This window comes from Bos mutus, chromosome 23 (assembly GCF_027580195.1).
Source record: "Bos mutus isolate GX-2022 chromosome 23, NWIPB_WYAK_1.1, whole genome shotgun sequence".
Taxonomy (NCBI): domain Eukaryota; kingdom Metazoa; phylum Chordata; class Mammalia; order Artiodactyla; family Bovidae; genus Bos; species Bos mutus.
In genome coordinates, this window is record NC_091639.1 from 43,792,006 (window position 1) to 43,811,926 (window position 19,921).

The window sequence follows — 19,921 nt, forward strand, 5'->3', positions numbered from 1 at the left end:
TGGGTGATTGAAATGATCTTTCTTATTATTCAGAGAACTCTGGGAATGGAACCTTAACGTGGACCCTTTCTTGATAGATTAGAACTGATTCTTTATTATCTCTCTCCTGCCATGCTGACCATGTTTTCTTCATTCTACTCCTAAATTTGTTCATGCTGGGGTTGAACAATATGAATGTGTTTGGATTTAATCACTCTGCACTGTTTGTATATTTTCCATATTGAGTGTGTCAATTGAAATAATGTGTTCACTTTTATAAACTCCTAAAAGATTGAGACACTTAAAAATTTATCTCACATGTGTGACAATTAGCAAGGCTAATTTTTCTAGTGAGCAAATAACTTTTGGAGATTTTGTTTATTTTTCAGAAATATGTTAGGGCCCTTGGGCATTGTTAAATGACCTGAAGCAGTAGATTTTTATTCATTTCTCTATTAGTATTTCCTGATTTGGTAATTACTATATTCAGAAAATTAATGCATCAGTGAATTAGAGAGTAATCAAATAACCCAAGTAAGTTAATGTTCCTTATCAGAGAACTTAGTGTACTTCTATGAAATACCTTACAAATTTATTGCATCAAATTCTATTTGCTATGAATTTGTCAAACACAAAGCTATCAGATTTAACTCACTTGTACTTAATGAATTTAAACTTCTATCAAATGCCCATCACTGAGCAATAGAAGAAGATTAATACATAGTCCTGTTCTTAAGGAGTTTAGGGAATAAAGTAGAGACATTCACAAGTGATTATAGTATAAGGTGATAAAAGTTGTGTATTTCCATATGCATGGCATTATATATATATATATATTACATATATATATTTACACATATATGTTTATACTATTTTATATATACCACATACATGTATATATTACATATGTATTATACATATATATATTATATATTTACAGTAGGTAGATAGATAAACACTTAAATTTCTTTGCTTCTCATCATTTTATTTTATTTTTAACTGGAGGATTACACTTTACAGTATTGTGATGGTTTCTGTCACACAGCAGCATGAATCAGCCATAGTTGTACATTTGTCCTCTCCCTCTTAAACCTCCCTCCCACCTTCCTCCCCATCCCACCCCTCCAGGCTGTCACAGTTCATCTGCTTTGGGGTCCCTGCATCATATAGCAAATTCCCATATAGCCAATGGCTATCTGTTTTACATATGGTGATACACATGTTTTAATACTACTCTCTCCAACCCTCTTCCTCCCCCACTGTGACCCTAAATCTGTTCTTTATGTCTGTGTCTCCTTTGCTGCCCTGCAAATAGGATCATCAGTTTCATCTTTCTAGATTCCATATATATGTGCTAATATACAGTATTTGTCTTTCTGTTTCTGACTTACTTCATTCTGTATAATAGGCTCTAGGTTCATCCACCTCATTAGAACAGACTCAAATATGTACCTTTTCATGGTCGAGTAGTTTCCATTGTATATATGTACCGTAGCTTTTTTATCCATTCATGTGTTGATGGACATCTAGGTTGCTTCCACATCCTAGCTATTGTAAACAGTGCTGCAATAAATATTGGGTACACATGTCTTTTTCAGTTTTGGTTTCCTCAGGGTATATGTCTAGAAGTGGTATTGCTTGGTCAGATGGTGGTTTCATTCCTAGTTTTTTAAGGAATCTCCGTAGTGGCTGTATCCATTTATATTCCTATCAGCAATGCAAGGGAGTTCCCTAATCTCCGCATCCTCTCCAACAATTCTTGTTTGTAGATTTTTTCATGATGGCCATTCTGACTGGTGTGAGCTGATAGCTCATTGTAGATTTGATTTGCCTTTCTCTAATAATGAGCAGTGTTGAGCATCTTTTCATGTGTTTAGTAGCCATCTGTACATTTTCTTTGAAAAAATGTATGTTTAGTTTTTCTGCCCTTTTTTTGATTGGGTAGTTTGTTTTTCTAGTATTGAACCACATGAGCAGCTTGTATATTTTACAGTTAATCCTTTGCCAGCTGTTTCATTTGTTATTATTTTCTCCTTTTCTGAGAGTTGTCTTTTCACCTTGATTATAGTTTCCTTCATTGTGCAAAAGTTTTCAAGTGTAATTAGGTCCCATTTGTTTATTTTGCTTTTATTTCCATTATTCTAGGAGGTAGGTCATAGTCGATCTTGCTGTCATTTATGTCAAAGAGTGTTCTGCCTAAATTTTCCTCTAAGAGTTTTATATATTTTAGTCTTTAATCCATTTTGAGTTTATTTTTGTGTATGGTGTTATGAGGTGTTCTAATTTCATTCTTTCACGTGTAGTTCCTCAACTTTCCCAGTACCAATTATTGAAGATACTGTCTTTTCTCCATTGTATATTCTTGCCTCCTTCATCAAAGATAAGGTCCCCATAGGGCATGGATTTATCTCCAGGATTTCTGTCTTGTTCCATTGGTCTATATTTCTTTTTTTATGACAGTACCATACTGTCTTGATGACTGTCGCTTTGTAGTATAGTCTAATGTCAGGCAGATTGATTTCTCCAGCTCCAATCTTCTTTCTTAAGATTGCTTTGGCTATTTGGGGTGTTTTGTGTTTCCATGCAAATTGTAAAATTATTTGTTCTAATTCTGTGAAAAATATCATTGATAGTTTGATAGGAATTGCCTATCAATTCTTTGGCACTCAGTCTTCTTTATGGTCCAACTCTCACATCAGTACATGACTACTGGAAAAACCATATCTTTGACTATACAGACCTTTGTTGGCAACCTGAATGTCTGTGCTTTGTCTCTTTAGGTAGGTTTATTCCTAAGTGTTTTATTCTTTTTGCTGTAATGGTGAATGTGATTGTTTCCTTAATTTCTCCTGATATTTCATTGTTAGTGTATAGGAGTGCAAGCAATTTCTGTGTATTAACTTTACATCCTTTGACTTTGCTATTTTCATTGATTAGTGTTAGTAACTTTCTGGTGACATCTTCAGAGTTTTCTTTGTAAAAAATCATGTCATCTGCAAACAGTGAGAGTTTTACTTCTTTTCCAATCTGGGTTCATTTTATTTCTTTTTGTTCTCTGATTGCTGTGGCTAGGACTGCTAAAACTATGTTGAATAAGAGTGGCAAGAGTGGGCATCCCGGTCTTGTTCTTGATTTTAGAGGAAATGCTTTAAGTTTTTCACCACTGAGAATAATATTTGCTGTGGATTTGTCATATATGGCCTTTATTATGTTGAGGTCAGTTACTTCTGTTCATACTTTCTGGAGACTTTTATCATAGATTGGTACTGAATTTTGTCAAAAGCTTTCTCTGCATCTATTGAGATAATCATAGGGTTTTTATCTTTCAGTTTGTTAACATAGTGTCTCAAATCAATTGATTTGCATATATTAAAGAATCCTTACATCCCTGGGATAAAACCAACTTGGTAATGATTCATGATCTTTTTAATGTGCTGTTGAATTCTGTTTGCTAGAATTTTGTTGAAAATTTTTGCATCTATGTACATCAGTGATATTGGCCTATAATTTTCTTTTCTTGTGGCATATTTGTCTGGTTTTGGCATTAGTGTGCTACTGATCTCATAGAGTGAGTTTGGGAGTTTTCCTCCCTCTGCAATTTTCTGGAAGAGTTTGAGTAGGATAGGTGTTAGCTCTTTAAACTTTTGTTGGAATTCACCTTTGAAGGTCTCTGGGTTTTTGTTTACTGGAAGATTTTTTTTGAATTATTATAGTTTTGATTTCTGTGTCTGTAATTGACCTATTCATATTTTCTATTTTATCCTGGTTCAGTTTTGGAAGGCTATACTTTTCTAAGAATTTGCCGATTTTTTTCCAGGTTGTCCATATTATTGGGATATAGTCGCTCATAGTAGGATCTTACGATCCTTTGTATTTCTGTGTTGTCTGTTATAACTCCTCCTTTTTCACTTCTAATTTTATTAATTTGAGTCTTCCCCCTTTTTTTTTGATGAGTCTGGCTAACAATATGTCAGTTATGATCATTATGTAGTGTCTTTCTTTTTTTCATAACTGTCTTTATTTTAAAGTCTATTTTATCTGATGTGAGTATTGCTACTCATGCTTCCTTTTGATTTCTATTTGCATGGTATAGCTTTTTCCAGCCCCTTACTCTCTGTCTGTATGTCTCCTTAGGTCTCAGGTGGGTCTTTTGTAGTCAGCATACATAGGGGTCTTTTTTTGTATCCATTCAGCCAATCTGTGTCTTTTGGGTGGAACATTTAGCCCATTTACATTTAAGATAATTATTGATAAGTATCATCCTGTTACCATTTACTTTATTGTTTTGGATTTGTTTTTATAGGCCTTTCTTTTTATGTTTCTTGTCTAGAGAAGTTCCTTTAGCATTTATTGAAGAACTGGTTTGGTGATGCTGAATTCTCTTAACTTTAGTCTTTAAAACTTTTGATTTCTCCTTCAAATCTAAATGAGGTCCCTGATGAATAAAATAATCTTGGTTGTAGTTTTTTCCCCTTTCATCACTTTACATATATCTTGCCATTCCTTTCTGGCCTGCACAGTTTCTGTTGAAGTTCAGCTGTTGGCCTTATGGGGGTCCTCTTGTATGTTATTTGTTGATTTTCCCTTGCTGCTTTTAATATTTGTTCTTGTGTTCAGTTTTCATTAGTTTGATTCATATGTGTCTTGGTGTTTCTCCTTGGATTTATCCTGTATGGGACTCTGGGCTTCCTGAACTTGGGTGGCTATTTCCTTTCCCATTTCAGGGAAACCTTCAATTATATTCTCTTCAAATATTTTCTCATGCCCTTTCCTTTTGTCTTCTTCTTCTAGGACACCTATGATTTGAGTGTTGGGATGCTTAACGTTCTTCCAGAGGTCTCTGAGGCGGTCCTCATTTCTTTTTATTCTATTTTCTACTCTGCTTCAGGTATTTCCACCATTTTATCTTCCAGCTTACTTATCCATTCTTCTGCCTCAGTTACTCTACTGTTGGTTCCCTCCAGGATATTTTCATGCTCAGTTATTTCATTGTTCATTGTTGATTATTTTTTAATTCTTCTAGTCCTTGTTAGACATTTCTTGCTGCTTCTTGAACATACCTCCAGTCTACTTATCTGTGCCTCCATTGTGCTTTCAAGATTTTAAATCATCTTTCTATCATTATTTTAAATTCTCTTTCAGGTGGACTACCTATTTCTGCCTCGCTTGTTTTGTCTTGTAGCTTTGTACCATATTCCTTCATCTGCTGTGTATTTCTCTGTCTTTTCATTTGGTTTAATTTATTGAGTTTGGGGTCTCCTTTCTGCAGGCTGGAAGGTTGTAGTTCCTCTTAACTGTGGAGTCTATTCCCCATGGGTAGGTTGGGACCAGTGTCTTGTGAAGGTTTCCTGGTTGGAGGGACTTGTGCCTGTGTCCTGGTGGATGGAGCTGGATCTTGTCTTTCTGGAGTTCCGGCAGTGCTGTGTCCAGTAGTGTGTTTTGGGGTATCTGTGAGTTCACAATGGATTTGGGCAGACTGTCTGTTGATGTGCAGAGTTGTGCTCATGTTTTGCTGAAGGATTGGTATGTGGCATCCTGAACTGTAGCTTGCTGGCTCTTGGGTGGTGCTTGGTCTGTGTTGAGCTGGAGGACTTTGGGTGGGCTCTTGTCTATTAATGTTCCATGGTGAGGAGTTCTCTGAAGGTCCAAAGTTTAAGTCTCCTGCCTCTGGGATTCAGACCTGACTTCTTACAATAGCATCAAGACTTCTCAAGCCATATAGCACAAAAGACAAAGCCTCTAGATTTATAGTGAAATGGCTCTCAACAGCCAAGAACACCCAAGAGATTCATGGACTCATTCCAAGGATGTTGGTTTGCCTTTCTGGATGTCTGGGGTCCTCTGCCAGTGTTCAGAAGATGTTTTGTGTTAATTGTTACACCTGAGGTGCTCTGTCTCCTCACAGCCACTGCTCCATTAGGAAGCTTTGTCTAGCTGACAGATTTCATATAAGGACTCTCATTTCAAAAGTACTCTGAAGCATAGTATTAGACATGCTCACAGCCCTCATGGTAATCCTCTTCTGGTTGGTACTTTTTTCCCCTTTTTTTCCTCCTAGATCTTCTTGTCCACTTCACTCCTCACCATTTTAGTTTACTCTTCTTTCTTTCCTTACCATGAAAGGATTTAATTGAATTAAAAATGCCAGATATTTTGAAACATGGCTTATTTTATATGCCAATAATAATAATAAGAAGAAAGAAATGTTACTAATTAAACTAAGCAACTCCATTGATTATTCAATGGATTTCAACTTAGAGATGTTAAAATGTGGGGTGAAAGTGTATCACACAATGAAGAATATGATAATTAAGACTTTCATTGTGGCCAGTGGTCTCTGTGTTACGGTCCTGTATATGAGTGACAGCTCATCCTGTGTCTTTGTCCACCAAAACTTGTGAACTTTCTTTAAACCCTCATTTGGAAGTATAAAGTAGTACCTTAAAGGCATTTACTTTTGCATATGATTCCAGGCTTTACCACTAAAACTCAAATGAAAAAAAAGTAGCAGCTAGATATTTTAGAAAGTTACGGGAAGTTATGTGGATAAGTCATTGTCATCCCTGCTTGTGGGACAGGATTTTACTGAGGAATAATCTCTCTGTTACAAAAGAGAATAATAAAAATTATTTTAGGACATATTTTTGTCATTGTTCAATAATGCTTTATGTGAAAGTTTATTTATTCAGCAAATATTTTATTGAGTACTTCTATGTTCCAGGTGTGTTGTCAAGAAACTAAGGATATATCAGGAAACAAAATAGACACAGGGTCTTCATCAAATTTATATTCTATGAATTGATGTATGGCTGTTAGGCAAATACAATTGTGTTTATGAAAGGCCAGAATTTTTATGCCAAAGTTTGTGTGTTTGTGTGTCTGGGGTCAAAAATATCAAATTTTTAGCATATAAAAATTGACTCAGAGAGAAAAGGCAAACAATTGGAAGGTGGAAGCCAAAAGGAAAGCAAACATTAAGAAAGTCCAAGAAAAACATGAAAAAATAACAAAGATGTTTCAAGTAGATTGTGAATGAGGATTGCAGTTTTTTTAATTAAATTAAACAACCCCAAATACATTAATTTTGGGGGGCTCCAAAATCACTGCAGATGGTTACTGCAGCCATGAGGCAGGAGGAGAAGGGGACGACAGAGGATGAGTTGGCTGGATGGCATCACCGACTCGATGGACATGAGTTTGAGTGAACTCGGGGAGTTGGTGATGCACAGGGAGGCCTGGTGTGCTGTGACTCGTGGGGTTGCAAAGAGTCGGACATGACTGAGTGACTGAACTGACTGACTGAAATACATTAAAATGTTGCAAAGTGATAGAAATTGGGCATATTTCCAAAAAATGACTGTGAAGGCATTTGGCTTGAGTAAATTATTGAAAATCCAAGTCAGAGATTTCTGTAAGCTTGATGCAAATCCATAATGTTACTTAAAATTGGACACAGAATGAGTCGTTTCTCTTTTTTACATATTCAACAAACATTAAAAGAAAGCCCATCTTCTTCACCATGTTGTGCTCGGTATCAGATATGAAAAGAAAAATGAAAACAAAAACAAAAACACACAGCCTTTGCCCTCACAGTGCAGCTATATAGTAACCAAAAACACTCAAAAATGGGAAGTTTTGATACATTTAACAAGGCAGGGTGGAAAGTGTTAACATTTATTATAATATCTGATCTAGATTTGAAGATCTGAGAAAGACCCTTGAGGAAAAAAAGTAGGAGATAAGATTTATGAGTTGTTTAGTAGCAGGCAAAGGGATTAGCTTGTGTAGTCCTTGTGGTCAGAAGGATACAAAGTAGTACATGAACACAAAGAAAGTTGTGTTTGCTGAATCTTGGAAGGCAAGGACTTGTAGGCTAGTGTAGAGAATTTAGTCAAAGATACTAAGTATTCCATTAAGGACCTTAAGAGCAAAGGGAAGTCATTGAAGATTTAAATGTGAAAGTGGTATGATCTTTGTATTTTTAAAAAATATTGCATTGTTAAAGCAATAAATATAAAGAATGTGATACAAAAGGCAAATGGTGATAATCACATTAAAAAAAAAAAGTCTGGACTTAGATGGTGAAAGAGTTGAGAAAATAAGGGTGAGTCAAAAAAGATTTCAAGAGAAAAGCTGGAAGATAGGATATGGATTTAATATTGAAATGGATGATAAAATGGAGACATGGTGTTCCCTACTGGGCATGTCTTTGAGACATAAAAATGCAGATAGATGTCAGAGAAGACAGGTAGATATATGGATCTCGAGGTCATAGTAGAGGCAAGGGTTGAAGATGGATGGTGCTGAACAGAATAAGGAAAGCAAAAAAAGCAAGACAGACTGAGGCTAAAGGATGGGAAAAAGCTAATATTCATAACTGGCTAGAAAATGATGAGTCTGCAAAGAAAGAGTAGAAACCAGTGACGGTATTTTAAAAAGTGGTTATTGTAAGATCTGGAGAAAACTGGAAAACTGTAAGCTTGGGATCCAGAGTATGTGAAGATATCTGTCTTAGAGAAAGACTGAGTGAAGAGTCTATTATATCATCAGAGAAGGAATAAAGGAGGTTAAATGAAACTTCTGACATGAAAAGTAGTGGTAAGTTGAGGAAAATTCCTGTCAGATTGCTTTTCTTTTTCTAACCTCCAGGAATTAGGAGGTGAGGTTAACTGTAGAGGGAAGAGGTGGTGGGAGGATGAATGATCAGAAATTTGAGAATAGAGGTGGTTTGCAATGGTCCTCTGGATATTTAGGTGAGGGAGTTGCCCCAGGAACCAATAGGAATTGCCTTACGTTGCTGATGGTACCGTCTGCCCTCATGTATATGATCTCTGCAGCTATAATCAGCACTTTGGTGGATGCAAAGAGAAATGAGTTCATTTAAGACAGACAGTTCTCCATATGGGTGCAGTGAGGCATTGGAAAAGCAAGGGGTTTAGGATATGAGTAAGATGGCAGAAAACTTGATGAGTCTGATGAAAAGAAAGCATTGATGGATTCAAAGAAAATAGTAAAATCACTGGACTAGAGACCATGATGATTCTAATCTCTGTGATTTTTATGATTCTCTAACTTATTTTTCTTACCTTTTAGAGCTTTAATGTTTTATTTTTATTGTTTATGAGAAAAAAGTAATCATGTAATAATGAGGTAATATTTTACAGATTATGAACATCGTGGTAGAATGACTAAGCCATAATTTTATTTGTTAGCACCTAATTATCTTGGAATACTCAATGTCTTTTAGGTCCTAAACACTTGATTTCTGCCTATCTGTCTTATATATTTATTTATCTATTCATCTATCCATTTAAAGATAATTAATCCAAAGAGACTATGAAAGTAATGCTTCACTTTGTAATAACTTACAATGAAAGAGAATGTAAGAAAAGAATATATATATGTATACCTCATTTTACTAATACCACATTATTAAATCAACTATATTTCAACTATATTTCATTAAAAAAGTAAAAATAATGCTTCAGAGTTAAGTTTCTAATATAATTTCCTCATATTTTCTAAACATACATACAGAAAGGATTCCAGGAACACAAATCACTATTAAGTGCAACTGCACCATTTTTATGTAGTTTTATTAGGGTCACCCATTGTTTTTCCCCATTCATTTTTTTCCCCTTCTTCCTTTCTAAATAATAACTGAATGGTAAACCTGAAATTTCATGCTATGTTATGTTTAACCCCTGGCAAATTGTTACATTCTGAGCAGATGTTTTAATTAGAGATTTTTAATGAATGGCGAAGCCTAAGACAGATCCATGAACACTTACTTAGAAAATGAAAATAAATATGTGATAATTAGTATAGGCAACGCAAAAACATTGAGTTTGGGTCTTCGGGCATCTTTAATGGCAAAGTACTTAGTTCTTTCTTTTTGGGAGGGGGGCTAGAGAGTGCACTGCTTTGAATAACAGAAGCTGCTGCAATAAACAGACTCAAAATACTTGATAATTCAAATACATTTATAGAAGCATATTATTCATTTAATAGTTCAAGATCTGAGGTCTTAAATTAGGGGTGGCTTTCCCCTATATGGTTTCAGGGACCCAAGCTTTTTCTACTTCATTGCTCTGCCATTTTTTAGGGTCACGTGTTTTCATTTTATTCTGCATCTGGGAAATAGGAAGAGCATGAGGAGGACTTTTTAAATTCACTTCTTTTAAAGCCTTGACTCAGAAATGACCTTTCTAGTCCATTCATGTCTGTTTGGCTAAAGCTCATTGATACGACTCTACCCAGCTGGAGTCAGCTGAGAAGTATAAAAGTTTTGTCAGTAACATTATAATATCAGAACAAATAAAGGTATATCTTCAAGTAGAATTCCAAATTTGCATAAACTTAAAAAAAGTAAAACACAGAAACACAAATTTCAGTTTGTAGAGAGCTGACTCGATCTGCATCTCCTAGGCCCTCAGTGATTATGTGCTCTGCTTTTAGAGAATCTTATTGGGAAATTCTAATAATTACTGCTTTATAAGATTAAACCAATTAATAAATACATTTGATTAATATAACAACTATATTTATAATTGCTGAAGTAGCACTGACACACAATCCTCCTGTTCAAAAAGGCTTATAAAATGGAATTATCATTCTACTTTATTAGAAATAAGAGTCTGAAAATGTTTTAGAAAACGTTTTTACATTTTCCAAAATATCTGTTTTAATAGTACTATCAGTTCAGTTCAGTTCAGTTCAGCCACTCAGTTGTGTCCAACTTTTTGCAACCACATGAATCGCACCATGCCAGGCCTCCCTGTCCATCACCGACTCGTGGAGGTCACTCAAACTCATGTCCATCGAGTCGGTGATGCCATCCAGCCATCTCATCCTCTGTTGTCCCTTTCTCCTCCTGTCCCAATCCCTCCCAGTATCAGAGTCTTTTCCAATGAATCAACTCTTCGCATGAGGTGGCCAAAGTAATGGAGTTTCAGCTTTAGCATCATTCCTTCCAAAGAACACCCAGGACTGATCTCCTTTAGGATGGACTGGTTGGATCTCCTTGCAGTCCAAGGGACTCTCAAGAGTCTTCTCCAACACCACAGTTCAAAAGCATCAATTCTTCGGCGCTCAGCTTTCTTCACAGTCCAACTCTCACGTCCATACATGACCACTGGAAAAACCATAGCCTTGACTATACGGACCTTTGTTGGTAAAGTAATGTCTCTGCTTTTCAATATGATATCTAGGTTGGTCAGAACTTTCCTTCCAAGGATTAAGCGTCTTTTAATTTCATGGCTGCAATCACCACCTGCAGTGATTTTTCAGTCCCCAAAAAGAAAGTCTGACACTGTTTCCCCATATATTTCCCATGAAGTGATGGGACCAGATGCCATGATCTTCGTTTTCTGAATATTGAGCTTTAAGCCAAATTTTTCACTCTCCACTTTCACTTTCACTTTCATCAAGATGGTTTTTAGTTCCTCTTCACTTTCTGCCATAAGGGTGGTGTCATCTGCATATCTGAGGTTATTGATATTTCTCCCGGCAATCTTGATTCCAGCTTGTGCTTCTTCCAGCCCAGCATTTCTCATGATGTACTCTGCATGTAAGTTAAATAAGCAGGGTGACAACATACAGCCTTGATGTACTCCTTTTCCTATTTGGAACCAGTCTGTTGTTCCATGTCCAGTTCTGACTGTTGCTTCCTGACCTGCATATAGGTTTCTCAAGAGGTAGGTCAGGTGGTCCGGTATTCCCATCTCTTTCAGAATTTTCCACAGTTTATTGTGATCCACACAGTCAAAAGCTTTGGCATAGTCAATAAAGCAGAAATAGATGTTTCTCTGGAACTCTCTTGCTTTTTCCATGATCCAGCAGATGTTGGCAATTTGATCTCTGGTACCTCTGCCTTTTCTAAAAGCAGCTTGAACATCTGGAAGTTCACAGTTCACGTATTGCTGAAGCCTGGCTTGGAGAATTTTGAGCATTACTTTACTAGTGTGTGAGATGAGTGCAATTGTGCTGTAGTTTGAGCCTTCTTTGGCATTGCCTTTCTTTGGGATTGGAATGAAACCTGACCTTTTCCAGTCCCGTGACCACTGCTGAGTTTTCCAGATTTGCTGGCATATTGAGTGCAGCACTTTCACAGAATCATCTTTCAGGATTTGAAAGAGCTCAACTCTTTCAAATGGAGGTATTCCTCCATTTGATGGAGGAATTCCATCACCTCCACTAGCTTTGTTTGTAGTGATGCTTTCTAAGGCCCACTTGACTTTGTATTCCAGGATGTCTGGCTCTAGGTGAGTGATCACACCATCATGATTATCTGGATCATGAAGATCTTTTTTGTACAGTTTTTCTGTGTATTTTTTGCCACCTCTTCTTAATATCTTCTGCTTCTGTTAGGTCCATACCATTTCTGTCCTTTATTGAGCCCATCTTTGCATGAAATGTTCCCTTGGTATCTCTAATTTTCTTGAAGAGATCTCTAGTCTTTCCCATTCTGTTGTTTTCCTCTATTTCTTTGCATTGATTTCTAAGGAAGGCTTTCTTATCTCTCCTTGCTATTCTTTGGAACTCTGTATTCAGATGCTTATATCTTTCCTTTTCTTCTTTGCTTTTCATTTATCTTCTTTTCACAGCTATTTGTAAGGCCTCCCCAGACAGCCATTTTGCTTTTTTGTATTTCTTCTCCATGGGGATGGTCTTGATCCCTGTCTCCTGTACAATGTCACGAACCTCATTCCATAGTTCATCAGGCACTCTATCAGATCTAGTCCCTTAAATCTATTTCTCACTTCCACTGTATAATCATAAGGAATTTGATTTAGGTCCTACCTGAATGGTCTAGTGGTTTTCCCTACTTTCTTCAATTTAAGTCTGAATTTGGCAATAAGGAGTTCATGATCTGAGTCATAGTCAGCTCCCGGTCTTGTTTTTGCTGACTCTATAGAGTTGCTCCATCTTTGGCTGCAAAGAATATAGTCAATCTGATATCAGTGTTGACCATCTGGTGATGTCCACGTGTAGAGTCTTCTCTTTTGTTGTTGGACGAGGGTGTTTGCTATGACCAGTGCGTTCTCTTGGCAAAACTCTATTAGCCTTTGCCCTGCTTCATTCTGTATACCAAGGCCAACTTTGCCTGTTACCCCAGGTGTTTCTTGACTTCCTACCTTTGCATTCCAGTCCCCTATAATGAAAAGGACATCTTTTTTGGGTGTTAGTACTAAAAGGTCTTGTAGGTCTTCATAGAACCGTTCAACTTCAGCTGCTTCAGCATTACTGGTTGGGGCATAGACTTGGATTACTGTGATATTGAATGGTTTGCCTTGGAAATGAACAGAGATCATTCTGTCGTTTTTGAGATTGCATCCAAGTACTGTATTTCGGACTCTTTTGTTGACCATGATGGCTACTCCATTTATTCTAAGGAATTCCTGCCCACAGTAGTAGATATAATGGTCATCTGAGTTAAATTCACCCATTCCAGTCCATTTTAGTTCGCTGATTTCTAGAATGTCGACGTTCACTCTTGCCATCTCCTGTTTGACCACTTCTAATTTGCCTTGATTCATGGACCTAACATTCCAGATTCCTATGGACTATTGGTCTTTACAGCATCAGACCTTGCTTCTATCACCAGTCACATCCCCAGCTGGGTATTGTGTTTGCTTTGGCTCCATCCCTTCATTTTTTCTGGAATTATTTCTCCACTGATCTCCAGTAGCATATTGGGCATATACCAACCTGGGGAGTTCCTCTTTCAGTATCCTATCATTTTTCCTTTTCATGCTGTTCATGGGGTTTGGTTATATATAAATGTTAACTATATTTATCTATATTGTTATTTCCTTCTATCTATTATTCATCTATTATCTATCAAAGAAGGTCCAATGTCAAGATTCACTCAGTGTATTTTTACCACATATGTTTTCTCAAGGAATTGTTCTAATTTTTGTTTTACAAAAAATTCCATTAGGGTAAAAATAGATGTATCCCTTTTTCCTATATAAAGTTATATTCTCCTTTGCTTTGATCACACACCTTTACTCTATATGTAAAGACTTTTTCCTAATTTTTCAGCAAGAAACTTATTTTGAGTATGTAATATATGTCAAGTACTGTGCTAGGCATTAAGAATACAAACAGCAAAAATATCCTGCTCTGCTCCTGTTTTCAAGCAGGTGGGGAGAGAGAAACAGGAGGTTCAGAGAAGGCAATGGGGAGACAGAGAGGGAGAGAGGAGCAAGCAGTGCTGACCACACACAATGTCTCGAGTGTGGAGATGCAAACACAACAGGAATTTAAACTGAGTCGTGAGGGCGTGCATCATATAGGCAGGCACAGGACTCCACTTCTGGGGCCAGAGAAAACTCCAGGGAAGAGGAAACCTGCTGTGGAGGTGAGCAGAGCAGCAAGGAATTACTAGAGCTACGTGGAAAGAGAAGATTAAAAGTGAGCAGAAAATGGACAATCTCACAGTAAGAGAGAATATGATCCACTTAAGGCACTGGAAGTATTAAATAGGTAGTGAGTAGGGCAAGGGGGAATCTAGTGACAACTGAGACTAAAAGGCAGCCTAATCCTGGAGCATTCTTCTAGTAATGATAATTTACTTACCTATTCGGGGGCCTCACCTGGTCTGAGTGCTTCAGCACCTCTGGGTTTGCCTCCCTGTCCTCCATCGACTCTGCAGGAAGTTGTATGTCTTTGCAGCAACATTGTTTGGTTTTCAGTGAAAGTTCCAAGTGCCCAGGTGGTTTTTCTCCTCCCCCTGTTCTGTGATGTTCAGTTTAACTCAGTTCAGCCTGTTTCTGGGTCATTGTACTTTGAGATGCAGGTGTATCTGAGAGCAGAAATTGTCACCAAAGAATAGAAATGGGATTTCAATAAACGAGATCCACTGTTAAGTTTCTGCGATAAAGCAAGTAGTGCAAACTGAATAACATTCAAAACGAAAAAGACTCTTTCTTCCCCTGACACACGGTGGCAGGCCTGAGCTCTGGGAAGTCATGTTCATACAGTCGCCTGGTCTTGAACTGTTTCCAGTCCGGTAGTGGAGACAGCCCTGTAAACACATGGTGTGAGAGGAGGTGAGCTCAGGGTATTTCTACTCGGCTGTTTTGGCTGATCTCCAGCAATTAAAACAAACAAAGAACCCGTATAATGTAACTGCATTGAAATGTAAGTGGTTTTGAAATGGATGGAATCAAAGTGCTTGAAAGCCTGGGCGTGGGGGCAATCTTCACCAAAGAGTGTGCAGGTGAGGACTAGAGTAGGAAGTGACCCTAGAATAAAGGTCACTAGCATTCTTGTCCTTTATTCATTTTTCTAGCAGAGACTTCAGTTTTAAAATCTTGATGGGTATGAGCTCATAATGTATTGGGAACTTGACTTTTTTATACTATTGACTAAATTCCAGTTTATTTTTGGCTTCATAAATTTACTTTTAATGCCTTTGACCTGGACAATGCTTTAACTTTTATTCTAGAGTTTCAAACTTCTATTTCTAAGGTAGTTGAGTCAAAGATCTACCTGGAAGATATTTGGGTGAATGATGTGTGGTGATGATCTAATTTTTTTCTCTAAACTCTGAACTAAAAGCAACAAGGCCACATAATAAATAATCTATTCTTTCTTTACCCTTTGAAGTGCATTTTTATAGCTTATTAAATTAATACATACATTTATTATGGTTTGACTCGGGGTGTTCTGTTCAAAAGACATGCCATTGTTCAGTTTCCTACAGCTTTATTTTACTATCAGGTTGTTTCAAATTGTTATATTGCTCTCATTTTTCAATATTTATCTAGTTATTTTCAAGTTTATTTATCTAATGATATTAAAACAAAAAAAATACCCAGAGCAACTTAAATTGGAACTTGTATGTTTTATTTATAAATAACATAACATAAACTTTCTTACTTTAAAGGCTATTAAGTCCCTTGCATTTATTTTTCTTTAGAGAAATGCTATTTTTTAAAGATTTTGTTTTTATAAAACTTTTTTCTCTTCACTATACCCTAAGCTTTTTATATCTTTCTTAAACACAATTTTTAAAGATGAGGTTATTTGACTGCTAAATTGTTATTTTATTTTACTTTTATTACTGTATTGAAATATTCCAATTGTAAATAGTATTAAAAATAAAAGAAGTATTAGAATGATAATTTGATTAAATTGATTAGATAATTTGCTACTTTTCAAACTTAAAATATTTTATCCATCTAAGATCTGTAAAGGACCCTGGATTTTATCTTCCCAATAACTTAATATAAAAAAGAGGGCATAGCAATAGAGATTTTTCCAGAGATTACATGCTGGTTAATTGCAGACCCAATATTCAGCTGAAACCAGTTCAATACTAATCTTGTTTAGTAAATCATTGGACTGACATTAGAGAATCTATATCAAAGCTATTGCTATAATTTACTTAGATGTTTATTCTTTTGTAAGCTAGGGATAAAAGGATGTTTATGAGGAATAAATGGGATCATGCATACACAGTACTCATATGCTGGATATACGGGAACATTCAATAAATGTTTACTGTTATTAGTAATAATATCAACAGTGGGAACGATTGGGCCGTATTTGTAATTAGATATATAATTCAACAACTTTTTTTAAGTTTTAAAGTTTTTTTTTAATGTAGACCATTTTTATAGTCTGTATTGAATCTGTTATGTTGTTGCTTCTGTTGTTTATGTCTTGGTGCTTTGCTGTGAAGTATGTGGGATCTTAGCTGTCTGGAGTGAAGTGAACTGAAAGTCACTCAGTCGTGTTGTGTCCTACTCTTTGTGATGCATGGACTATACATTCTCCAGGCTGAATACTGAAGTGGGTAGACGTTCCTTTCTCCAGGGGCCCTTCCTAATCCAGGGATCACACCCAGGTCTCCCACATTGCAGCTAGTTGGTAAAGAATCCGCCTGCAATGTGGGAGACCTAGGTGCGATCCCTGGGTTGGGAAGAGCCCCTGGAGAAGGGAAAGGCTACCCACTCCAGTATTCTGGCCTGGAGAATTCCATGGACTGTACAGTCCATGGGGTCACAAAGAGTCAGACACGAATGAGCAACTTACCTCCCTGATCAGGGATCAAACCCTCACCTTCTGAACTGGAGGGCAAAGTCTTAACCACTGGACTGCCAGGGAAATCCCAAAAACCTTTTAAAATTTGCTGGATTTCCCACCCCCCCCAATATGCAACATTTTGAAGAGGTTAATAATTGTAAATGACATTCTCAAATTTGAAATGTTATTCAGATTCTTTCCTTGTGAATGAAAGTTGAACTTCTAATCTGAGAAAATGGAACTGATGAAATGGAAAATAAAATCATCCTGGGTGTTTTAATAAGTGACATCATTTAAATAGTTCTAAAAAGTTGGCTTGATATTTTTTCTAATATTTTCAAAGATTTTAAATTTATACATGCTAGGAGCTGAGGGTACTGAGATAAATAACACTGAGAGCCTTAATAAATAAAACAAGACCCACTGTTTTGATGCAGCTGGCTAGGGAAAGCTATCGATCATTCAGAAAAGCCACTGAGTGGCTATACAGACAGTTGGGATCTTTTGAGCTGAGTTCATTGACAGAAGAGTGGAGATGAAGAGAGACCCAGGGAGGTGAAACTGATTTTATTTTACTTTGGTGTTCAGAGCTGATGGCATCACATTGCCTTGTCTGTCAATGCTGAATCAAACTGACAGCACAGCCTGTGTTCCCTGTGTTGCTCTTGTTTGACATTGGTCTTTCATTTTTGTCATCTGAAACACTGACCAGGACTGTTAACTCTGTAATTGCTGTTATTAACAACAGCAAAAATTATTGCTTTTATAAAACAAAGCAATAGAAAAAAGTACAGCTGTATTTTCATTTAGGGAAAGGCAAGGTACAAGGGTTGGTTTAAAAAGAATTAACACATGCACATACACACACATATATATACGTGTGTATACAAAATTTAGAAAGATGGTAATGATGATCCTATATGCAAGGCAGGCAAAGAGACACGGATGTAAAGAACGGACTTTTGGTCGATGTGGGAGAAGGCGAGGGTGGGATATTTGAAGGAATAGCATTGAAACATGCATATTACCGTATGCAAAATAGATGACCAGAGCGAGTTTGATGCATAAAGCAGGGCATCCAAAGCTGGTGCACTGGGACAACCCAGAAAGATGGGATGGGGAGGGAGGTGGAGGGGGCTTAGGAAGGAGGGACACATGCACACCCATGGCTGATTCATGTCAATGGACACCAAAACCATCACAATATTGTAAAGTAATTAGCCTTCGATTAAAATAAATAATTTTCAAAAGAATTCATATAAAATAATGTCATTTGTAGCAATGTGGATGGGCCCAGAGTATATCATACTAAGTGAAGAAAGAAAAACAAATATCATATGATATCAATAATACCTAAAAAAAGATACAAAAAGAACTTATTTACAAAATGGAAACAGACTAACAGATTTCAAAATCAAACTCAGTTCAATTCAGTCGCTCAGTCGTGTCCGACTCTTTGAGACCCCATGAATCGCTGCACGCCAGGCCTCCCTGTCCATTACAAATTCCTGGAGTTCACTCAAACTCATGTCCATTGAGTCAGTGATGCCATCCAGCCATCTCATCCTCTGCCGTCCCCTTCTCCTCCTGCCCCCAATCCCTCCCAGCATCAGAGTCTTTTCCAATGAGTCAATTCTTCGCATGAGGTGGCCAAAGTATTGGAGTTTCAGCTTTAGCATCAGGCCTTCCAATGAACACCCAGGACTGATCTCCTTTAGAATGGACTGATTGGATCTCCTTGCAGTCCAAGGGACTCTCAAGAGTCTTCTCCAACACCACAGTTCAAAGGCATCAATACTTTGGAGCTCAGCTTTCTTCACAGTCCAACTCTCACATCTATACATGACCACTGGAAAAACCATAGCCTTGACTAGATGGACCTTTGTTGGCAAAGTAATGTTTCTGCTTTTGAATATGCTATCTAGGTTGGTCATAACTTTCCTTCCAAGGAGTAAGCGTCTTTTAATTTCATGGCTGCAATCACCACCTGCAGTGATTTTTCAGTCCCCCCAAAAAAAGTCTGACACTGTTTCCACTGTTTCCCCATCTATTTCCCATGAAGTGATGGGACCAGATGCCATGATCTTCTTTTTCTGAATGTTGAGCTTTAAGCCAACTTTTTCACTCTCCACTTTCACTTTCACTTTCATCAAGAGGGTTTTTAGTTCCTCTTCACTTTCTGCCATAAGGGTGGTGTCATCTGCGTATCTGAGGTTATTGATATTTCTCCCCGCAGTCTTGATTCCAGCTTGTGTTTCTTCCAGCCCAGCGTTTCTCATGACGTACTCTGCATAGAAGTTAAATAAGCAGGGTGACAATATACAGCCTTGACGTACTCCTTTTTCTATTTGGAACTAGTCTGTTGTTCCATGTCCAGTTCTAACTGTTGCTTCCTGACCTGCATATAGGTTTCTCAAGAGGCAGATCAGGTGGTCTGGTATTCCCATCTCTTTCAGAATTTTCCACAGTTTATTGTGATCCACACAGTCAAAGGCTTTGGCATAGTCAATAAACCAGAAATAGATGTTTTTCTGGAACTCTCTTGCTTTTCCCATGATCCAGAGGATGTTGGCAATTTGATCTCTTGTACCTCTGCCTTTTCTAAAACCAGCTTGAACATCTGGAAGTTCACGGTTCACATACTGCTGAAGCCTGGCTTGGAGAATTTTGAGCATTACTTTACTAGCGTGTGAGATGAGTGCAATTGTGTGGTAGTTTGAGCATTCTTTGGCATTGCCTTTCTTTGGGATTGGAATGAAACCTGACCTTTTCCAGTCCTGTGGCCACTGCTGAGTTTTCCAGATTTGCTGGCATATTGAGTGGAGCACTTTCACAGCATCATCTTTCAGGATTTGAAAGAGCTCAACTGGAATTCCATCACCTCCACTAGCTTTGTTCGTAGTGA

General features: G+C 37.2%; 1 protein-coding gene across 1 annotated transcript in view; it reads left to right on the plus strand.

Moving 5' to 3' along the window:
- The window catches only part of TINAG (tubulointerstitial nephritis antigen), a 104,281-nt gene that overhangs the window by 50,503 nt on the left and 33,857 nt on the right, over positions 1–19,921 (plus strand). The gene's annotated exons all lie outside the window — the stretch shown is intronic.